This window comes from Erythranthe guttata, chromosome 6, assembly GCF_056151865.1.
Source record: "Erythranthe guttata isolate IM_541 chromosome 6, IM_541, whole genome shotgun sequence".
Taxonomy (NCBI): domain Eukaryota; kingdom Viridiplantae; phylum Streptophyta; class Magnoliopsida; order Lamiales; family Phrymaceae; genus Erythranthe; species Erythranthe guttata.
This window is the reverse complement of record NC_142538.1, coordinates 11,551,127-11,561,547: the sequence shown is the minus strand read 5'-3', so window position 1 is coordinate 11,561,547 and position 10,421 is coordinate 11,551,127. Positions and strand designations below refer to the sequence as shown.

The window sequence follows — 10,421 nt, the reverse complement described above, 5'->3', positions numbered from 1 at the left end:
CTAATAAACAATTATTTTCCTTTTTTTCTTTACTTGTTTTCTGATTTTGTCATATTTTATGCAAAATCAAATTCTAAATTTTTTTCATGGGCACTGCCCATGAACCCCCTAAAAACTAAGTTCACCTTGTACTGAATTCCTGGACTCGCCAGTGAACCGAAGCAAAATGGCCCATATATGGTAGAAAATTTAATTTTTTTTTGCCAGGTAATTTTTCCAATTAAGATATACAATAATCATCAAGAAAGCCAACAATAATTACGACAAACAAGTGAAAAAAAGAAAACAAATGTCAAATAATATCAATAAATGAATTTACGACACTCAAACCATACCTTCTTAGTGAAAATTTATGTTTTCAAATTAAAAATATTCATTTAATTATAAAATTTCATTTGTAATTGTACAACTGATTTCAAATGAAAAATCGACCAAATACTTGCAACGTAAGCATCACTTTCCAGTACAAATAAAAATAAAAAATAGAAAGAGAGAATACGAACCAAAGGATAGCCTAGGCATCCGAATTGGACTCCGTTTCGTCTTGGGGAGGCTGATTAATGGGTAGGTCCAGTGGAGGAGGCATAGTGAATAGTGGCATGATGTCATCATGGTCAACGCCAATCTTGACTGCAAATCGACGCATCATTGTATCCATCGAGCTACGGAAACATGCGTTAAGGTACGCCTCTTTTCTGACTACGCCCCGAAGATGTGCCAGCTGGACCTTCACCGATGCTTTGTCCGATGGGGATGGAGGATCTTCACTGCTCGACGCCGGTTCTGGCACGCCTATTTTCTGACGCTTGCCAGGCCTTTTACCTAATTAGATAATTATCTCCAAACTTATAACATGTAACAACCATCCCAGAAATGCCAATGCTTGTCGAGGATAAAGGAGAAAACACTAAACAAGCAATGCAATTTAAATATATATTCTGTTAATTGAAAATCATTCTCTAAAGAATATTTGGGATGACTAAAAGTACAAGTTTCGAGGAAACCAAAGAAATTAAATAGTTCAAACTTAAAGATCCAAGTGAGCTCATTTACTCCAAATTTGAGTATAATAAGAAGTTTAGCAACTTAATGAAGTGGATCGTTTTTCATGCCAATATATAGCTAGTCGGGATATGATTAGGTGTAGTTTTCGACCAATGCTTTCATTAAATAGCTCGTTGGTAATATAAGATCAATCCTAGTATCAAGATGACAAGACCGGGTAGGTGAAATGTGGATCCTCTTAGGTATTTTTTTTCTTTTTTAAACGAATACGTACTTATTAACTTTCTTGATACCTAAGCCGAAACCTAGACAAGTGTTATTTTAAAACGACGGGAGTAGTAGGTACATAAGCTCTCTTAAAGAAAAGTAAGTAGAAATATTTTGTAATTTTCCAATAGCAGCTCATAATTTTCTGTACCTGGATCTTGGGGGTTTTTGTTGTTAGTTGGTGTAGAATTCTGGGATTTCCAATCCATTGTCAGCATTTTCAAAGATATGTTCCTCAAGTAATCTGACTGCAAGAGTTAAAATTACAACGGGAATAAGCGTTAGCAAAAACCATATCTCACTAGAAAAATTATAGATAAATGCAAAATTAATTGCCTGCTTACGGCAATTAATCTCAAGGTAATTAGGAGAAATGATATGATGAGTATTATTATACCTGACTTGTTGCTGCTGTATAAATCTTTTCTTCTAACCCAACAGCTATATTTTTTAGTTTCTGCAGTCCTTCTTGTCCAGTGAAAGGAATATTCCTCCTCTTCAAAATCTCCATTCTAAGTGTTAAAGAATCATAGTATTTAATTAGTTCCATATATAATCACAACATCAGCACAAATTAAAAATTAAAAAATCAAACTGGTGTCTCGGTGCACAAAGAAAGTAAGACTGCAACTTAAAGAAGCAAAATTTTACAAGACACTTGTTTATTCATAAGTATATTTTCATCGAAACCTGACAATATCCATAATGTGTAGAAACAGAAAGCTCGAGTGTAAGTCGCGCAAAGGTCTTACTTTCTGCAAGAGATATGGAATTGAAAGTCAACACGTAAAACAGAAACTAACGGGTGCGAAACATGATATATAGTAGTATGAGTATGTTTCTTCATTCAATCTTTTATTTTAACATACACTTACAACTACAATATATTCAAATGGGGATTTTATAAAATGCGCAACAAGGGATTCTTTAAATTAACAGACAGCTTCCTTAAATAGAATTTAAAAATATTAGTATATTTCAATACTTTATGTTAACAGCTAGCAAGGGATTCTTTAAATTAAACCAATATTTATTTTTAAACATTGTTATGTTATTGAGAGTACTAACAAGATTATGATGTCAAAAGAATGGTTGTAGATTATATTCAAAGCCGAAGACCTCAAACTAAATACAAATAAAATTACATGATCAAAATAGGAAGTGTAATAAGAAAAATAATTCAAAAAAATAGCAGGAGAAATAAAAAATTACATATAGTTTACGATCCGCTGCCTGGAATCTGCTTGTAGATGATTCTTCCAATCACTGCCTTCCATAACCGCAGCCGCTACTTCGCCGCCGATAACTTCACCAGGAATCTGAACCTGACCTTGGGCTGCCTGGCCGCGAATTATTGCTATCCATTTTTTCACTTGCTTAAAAGAAGAAGCTGTAAATGTTTCAAAAGAAAAACGAATAATGAAACATTGTTTCTTTGATAAAATAGGAAAAATGAGAGAAATACCGAAGGGAAAAAAAAAAGATGGTAGTGTTGAATGGCGGATTACATTTGAAGTCTTACACTTGAAATATTTGAATTGGGTGGCGGTGGGATTCAAACTCAGGACCTTTCATTTGGCCTGGCTCTTATACCATGTTGAATGTCCATCTCAACCAAAAGCTTAAGCTCTTAGTGAAATGTATCATTTAGTATTAATATCTCCAACAGGTAGTACCTGCTCAAGATTCTGATTTTGACTTTGATTCATTCACCTTCTAATTTGCGACACATTTAATTAATCAATTAAATTATGTCAACATTAAATTATGGCTTATCATGTAAGATTAGTTTTGGGGATGAATATTAGTTATGGGCAAATATATCACATTAACCTTTACTTTAATAATGTTTTGAAAAACATATTTTTTATTTAGAAAATAACTTTTTCATGACCAGATTTCGGCTTTTGACTATTATATTTTTTTTGGAAATTTAAAAAAAAAAATTATTTTAATTAGTATTACTGTCTTGACTGTTAAATTACTATTTCTAACAGTAATTTAACTGTTTGAGACAGTAATATTATATTGTAACCGACACAAGAAAGTAGATAATTCTAGTTATCTTCCACATGCAAGAATGTTCTTTTTACCCTAGAGGGTGATAAGCCTCCAAACTGCGATCCATTAAATTGAAACGCGTAAGAAACGGATGAAATGCAAAGCATAATAAGATCCACAAATGGAAGTAAGAAACCCAAACGGGTAAGAGTTTTCCTCAAAAAAGCCATTCGACCCGATCGTAAGCTTTATTAATATCAAGTTTTATAGCCATGTGATTGGCACGTTTGCTAGAGTTTGTCTTAATGAAGTGATTGATTTCAAAAGCCACTAACACATTGTCTGTGATAAGACGCCTAAGAACAAAAGTGGATTGGGTTGCCAAAATAATAGAATCCAAACACCTCTCGAGGCGGTTGGCGATCACTTTAAATCCTAGCTTATAAACAACATTACACAAGCTAATGGGGCGGTAATAAGTGATCTTCTCGGGGTTGGTCAATTAGGAAATGAGAACAATGAAAGTGAAGTTTAGGGTAGAGGGGAGATTCCTGTTATTTAAAAAAGGGGAAATTGACTAGACACCCCTTATTCCACACTTATATAGATAGAGATCCAAGCTGTTAGATGAATATAGGTAAAGGTTCATTTAATCCAAAAAAATAATTTAAATTAATTGTATATAGACATAAACACCATTAATTAATATTTATATGAAAAAATTAATTATAGGAAATGAGGAAACAAATCCCACATATCACTCATTTCTTATCACACAACACGTCTCTCTCTCTCTCTCTCTCTCTCTCTCTCTCTCTCTCTCTCTCTCTCTCTCTCTCTCTCTCTCTCTCTCTCACACGTAAATCACTCTCCCCTCTTTATTTTTCTCAATATCTATTTGTTATTACTTATTTGTAGCAGACTTATAATTTTATTTAGTAGGATTTCATACATTTTTTTCATATTTTTTCGACATTATTTTTTATTATCCAATTTTTTATCCACCCAATTTATATCTTTTGAAGTTGTAACTGTTGGGGATTGTGCATGTATACGCAGCGGAATTTAAAAATTTTAGATCGAACTAGTTTTGATCACATGCATAAATTAATCACATAGTCAATGTACCTTAACGCTTCCGCCATACATATGGTAATTATCGATTTTATTAAAAACATGTAAAACCAAAAATTATAAAACATGCTTGTTCATCATTCAATAAAATCGAAACACGTAATCACATATTACTCATGCTCATAAATTAAAATTCATACAAACATGATCTAATCAATTTACGAAAGTTTCGATTTAATTACCTCTTGTAGCGTGAGATTTCGACGAATCGAAAACTAGACCCAAACACGTACAAGCTGCAAATTACCAATCCTCGGGGTTGCAACTCACGGCTGGAGCAAACTGATCCAGCAGGCGGCGGACGGCGGCGCGTGGCAATGTCAGCGGCGGCGGCGCGTGCGGCGGTGCGTGGATTTCGTCGGGGCAGCAGCTCCTCTCCAATTAGGTTTCACCTCGTATTTTTGACCCACTCGAACTACAACACTAGATGTAAACGAGTTAGATAAACAACAAGAATAAACGAAGGAGTAGAGAGGAGAAAACCGGCGACTATCGGCGGCGATCGGCGGCGACGCGGCGGGGCTGCAACGGCCGAGGGGGGGTGAGCGGCTAGGGCTTGGACGGCTAGGTTTTTGGTGCAAAAAATCTGATCTCAAACTCTTGTTTGAGGTCTATTTATACGAGGGTTTTCAACCCTTGTGGGTTTAAGTCATTGGGCTTGACCCACTGATGCATTAAGCCCATTCCCTCGTCGGCCTCGTTTCTAATAAACGATCGTTCACAAAATTATAATCAAATTATATTTGTGACGAGCTCAAATTCCTCGTCGATACGAGTGCCTCTTCGAAATTTCCGATTTCCAAAATTGGAAACTTCCACTTCAGCGGACCTGCTAAATCGGGAAACTTCCCAATTTAGAATGTTCACTAAATTCCGCATTTCTCTCTTTCTCCACGTTTATTCTGATTCGCAATTCACAATTACGAATCTTGGATTCAATCATATCGACATCCAATCGTTCAAAGATTAACATATTAATCTATGCTTGTTGTTATCAAGGATCTATATTACACGAGAAGTGTGACCCTCAATGGTTCAGGTGTATGCTAGCCGTGGGCTCACAACTCTTTGTGATTCGAACAACACATTGTTCTTATACGAACTCCTCCCAAGAGTCCCGATTAGAGTAAACTCATTTTACCTAATCCCCGATCAAATCGGTGCCCAACGAATCAAGATTGGCGTCTAGCAACTACGCATCATGATTCCCTAGATACAAGTGAAGTGCCTGCAAGAACCTTATGATATAGTTAGCGTACAGTACGATCCCTTCGCAGCACATGTCCCGATTGAACTAGAGGCATTGGTTCACCGAGACCTCAGTAAAGTTCAATAACCGTGCGAACGTTCTAGGTATTATAAATCCGTTCGTGTGCGACTTAGGGAAACACATTTCCCTAATCACCCCACTATCAACTCTGGCCAGAGATTCCTTGGATTATAAACCGTCAGAACGAACAGGACATCCATGACTACTCAAGCGCTCGAATCCCCTACTACAATGCACAGACTTCACACTAGATTTCGGATTGCACGAACGTTGGCCCTTGGAGTGGTCCGCTGTGGGACTCAGGGACAGGTCACGATACAATCGGTCCTCTAGTGAAGTGACGGTGATGTTTGGGTCTTAAGGACTAATGGTGTACAACTATATCTTAGAAACCTATTACTCGATGAATGAGAACCACTTATAGATTTCTAGGGCGAGGGAGTTCAGTGAACTCATCTTGTATGAGCACCCACTCAAGTATGCCGATGTCACAACACCGAGGACTGATGAGACGCAGTACACATACACTAAGTGCTAGTCTCAAAAGGGAAAGGTGGCGTTACCCATCGACTAGGAACAAGGTTTAACAGTTACATTACATTGCTGAGTTATCTCACGATTCTACTAGACCAACTCACAGTAATAGAGTAACTCGTTAGGACTATATCTATGCTACTTGCATGGGATGAGAGATATAGAATGCCAAATGAAATATTTTATTATTACGAACGAAAAAACGATTGTTTTATTACAAAGTAAAAGAGAAAGACCACAGCCACAAGTTGGCTTGTTGGTCACCTACTGATGTGATCCCAACAATCTCCCACTTGAACTAAAGCCAACTACTCATAAATCTAAGTGCCATCGACTCTCGATGTTTCTCGTGGACTGATCCTGACAATGGCTTAGTGAAGGGATCTGCAATATTGTCCTCCGAGGTGACTCTGTCTAGCTTGACTTCACCTCTCTCTATGATCTCTCGGATCACATGGTATTTTCTCAACTCGTGCTTCGACTTCTGATGAGCTCTTGGTTCCTTAGCTTGAAGTACGGCTCCGTTGTTATCGCAATACAGCCGTACTGGATCGCTAGCGTTTGGAAATACACCCAACTCTTGGATGAATTTCCTAATCCATGACCCTTCCTTTGAAGCATCTGATGCTGCAATATATTCAGCCTCGGTGGTGGAATCAGCCGTCGTGCCTTGTTTGGAACTCTTCCAACACACGGCACCCCCGTTGACTTTGAATATTACCCCGAGTTTGACTTCGAGTCATCCACGTCCGATTGAAAACTAGAATCCGTGAAGCCTTCTAATTTCAACTCGGTATCCCCATAGACCAAAAACAAATCTCGAGTTCTTCGCAAGTACTTGAGAATGTCCTTCACATCCTTCCAATGGGCTGGGCCGGGGTCGGACTGATATCTACTTATGACGCTCACAGCATACGCAATATCAGGTCGTGTACACAGCATGCCATACATTATGCTTCCTATAGCGGATTCATAAGGTGTCCTTTTCATCTCCTCGATTTCCATTTGCGTTTGAGGACAGATGGATTTCGAGAGACGAACCCCATGGGTCATTGGCAAGAATCCCTTCTTGGATTCTTCCATGCCAAACCGTTTAAGAACGGTGTCTATGTACATGGATTGGGACAAGCCAAGTAATCTCCTCGATCTATCTCTATAGATCCGTATTCCCAATACGTAGGATGCTTCTCCCAAATCCTTCATCGAGAAACGTGTGGATAACCATACTTTCGTTGACTGTATCATCCCTACATCATTCCCAATGAGTAGTATGTCATCAACATAAAGTACAAGGAAAGTCACTGCACTCCCACTAACCTTCTTGTAGACACAAGGTTCCTCCGGGTTTTTCACAAATTCAAACTCTTTGATAGTTGTGTCGAACCTTTTGTTCCAACTACAGGATGCTTGTTTCAATCCATAAATGGATCGCTGGAGTTTCCAAACCTTTTGCTCATCTCCAGAAGATATGAAGCCTTCCGGCTGCGCCATGTAAATTTTTTCCTCAATGTCCCCATTAAGGAAAGCGGTCTTCACATCCATTTGCCATATCTCGTAGTCATACCACGCAGAGATGGCCAGCAAAATCCTAATGGACTTGAGCATAGAAACTGGAGAGAAGGTTTCCTCATAGTCAACTCCTTGCTTTTGAGTATAACCCTTCGCTACCAATCTAGCCTTGTAGGTCGATACCTTTCCATCTACTCCAATTTTCTTCTTATAGATCCACTTGCAGCCTATGGGAACAATTCCCTCGGGTGGATCTACCAAGGTCCATACCTTGTTGGAGTACATAGAGTCCATTTCGGATTTCATGGCATTAAGCCAATGTCCCTTGTCTGTATCCGATACAACTTCGTTGAAAGTTCTAGGATCACATCCTTGGTCAACTTCATCAACGAGGAATAACCTATCGGGCGCTCTCCTAACTCTTTCGGATCTATGCAGCGACGATTCAGGAGGTATATTAGTGGTTTGTTGAATTGGTTCATTATCTGATTGTTGTGCTTTAACTTCAGATTGTGGTTCTCGAACTTCTTCGAGATCTACTACACTGCCTTTTCTATCCGATAGAAATTCCTTCTCAAGGAACACGGCATTTCTCAAGACGAACACCTTTGCCTCGGAAACGTAGTAGAATTCGTATCCCATGGAATCCTCGGGATACCCTACAAAATAGCATAATTCGGATTTTCTATCCAACTTATCTCCCACTAGCCGCTTCACGTAAGCGGGACAACCCCATATCCAAATATGTTTAAACGTGGGTTTCTTGGAGTGCCAAAGTTCATAAGGTGTGGAGTTAACTGCTTTCGTATTAACCCTATTCATCAAATACACGGCAGTTAGGAGTGCATGACCCCATAGGTATGCCGGTAGCTCGGTGAACCCCATCATAGATCGAACCATGTATAACAGTGTTCGATTCCGACGTTCGGAAACTCCATTAGGTTGAGGAGTTCCAGGAGGATTCCATTGAGACAGAATCCCATTCTCTTTAAGATAGTCTATAAACTCAGTATTTAACTATTCGCCACCACGATCGGATCGTAGTTTCTTAATACGTCTACCGAGTTGGTTTTCTACTTGGTGTCTAAAATCTTTGAACTTTTCAAAAGTTTCAGACTTATACTTCATTAAGTACACGAAACCATACCTAGAATAATCGTCGGTAAAGGTAACGAAGTAGTTAAAACCACCCCTAGCACTAACGCTTAGTGGACCACACACGTCTGAATGGATCAAATCCAAAAGACCCTAGGCTCGTTCCATCTTCCCTTTGAAGGGAGTTTTGGTCATTTTTCCTTTAAGGCAGGATACACAAGTTTGAAGTGATTTCACGTCCTCCAAGGAGAACAATCCTTCACTCACAAATTTGTTCATCCTTCTCAAGGAAATATGACCCAGTCGAGCGTGCCAAAGTTGTGCGGGGTTAAGACTTATATCTTTTCGTTTTGCTGATATAACGTTAATTGGTATTTCATTTGGATTTAGTTCATATAAGTTGTTTATAAGTTGTCCCTTACAAATCATATTTTGATCATTTTGTATAATGCAAATCGAATTTCCAAAAACAAAAGTAAAACCTTCATTATCCAAAACAAGAATAGAAATAAGGTTTCGAATAAGTGACGGAACAAATAAACAATTGTTCAAAACAATGGAAAAACTTGAATCCAAAACAGAAAGATAAATCGTCCCAATGGCTTCAGCAGCAACCCTTGCTCCGTTGCCCATTCTTAGGTAGGTCTCACCCACATTAAGCCTTCTACTTCTTGTCCTAAGCTGCAAATCATTACAAAGATGTGATCCACAACCAGTATCCAATACCCAAGAAGAAGATTTAACTTACAAATTAACTTCTATTAAATACGTACCCTTTTCAGAACGTTTCTGATCGAGGTAAGCCTTGCAGTTGCGTCGCCAATGGCCCTTCTTTCCGCAATGATGGCAAGCGTCATCAACTTGCTTGGTGACCTTGTCATTCTTCATTCCGCTCGACTCGCCCTTCTCAAGTTTATTGCTCAGGCCGAAACTCTTTTCTTTCATTTTCTTCTGGAAAGAACCTTTCTTCACAGAAGGAACAACTAGGAGAACATATTTCTCCTTCTTGATCGTGGACTCATAGCTGACCAACATGTTCAACAACTCATCCAATGGTGGATCGAGCTTGTTCATGTTGAAGTTCACTATGAACGATTCATAAGAACTAGGAAGGGACAGTAGGATCAAATCCACCGAGAGCTCGGCCGGGAGAGTGACATCAAGGCTCACCAACTTCTCAAGGAGAGTGATCATCTTGAGACCGTGCTCGTGCACCGAAGCCCCTTCACGCAGCCTCATGGTGATCAACTCCGTGGTAGCTGAGTCCCTCGATGCCCTAGTATTCTCACTGTACATGCTTTCAAGATGATGCTTGATATCATAAGCATGCACGTGAGACTCATACTTCCTCGCGAGCTCTGGCACCATGGATGCTAGCATGTAGCACCTCGCATGGAGGTTGTCCTACTTCCATGCCTCGAAAATGGCAGTCTCGTCAGCAGTAGCAGTCGCAGGAAGAGCACCGGGTGGACGTTCATTGAGCACATAGAGACGCTCCTCGACTTGGAGCACAAGTTTCAAATTGCGAAGCCAATCCAAATAGTTTGGACCGGTGAGTTTGTTTTGGTCGAGGGTAGAGGAGAGGGGATTTTTGGACATTGTTGCT

The 10,421-nt window shown here is 39.1% G+C and overlaps 1 long non-coding RNA gene across 1 annotated transcript; it reads right to left on the bottom strand.

Annotated features, from left to right (window-relative positions):
- Positions 1-512: 512 nt before the first annotated feature.
- On the bottom strand, positions 513-2,754 carry LOC148770152 (uncharacterized). Its single transcript, XR_016031559.1, has 3 exons — positions 2,485-2,754; positions 1,670-1,784; positions 513-1,520 (listed from the first exon to the last, which is right to left on the bottom strand). It is a non-coding gene; the product is annotated as an uncharacterized LOC148770152 (long non-coding RNA).
- Between the last annotated feature and the right edge of the window lie 7,667 nt (positions 2,755-10,421).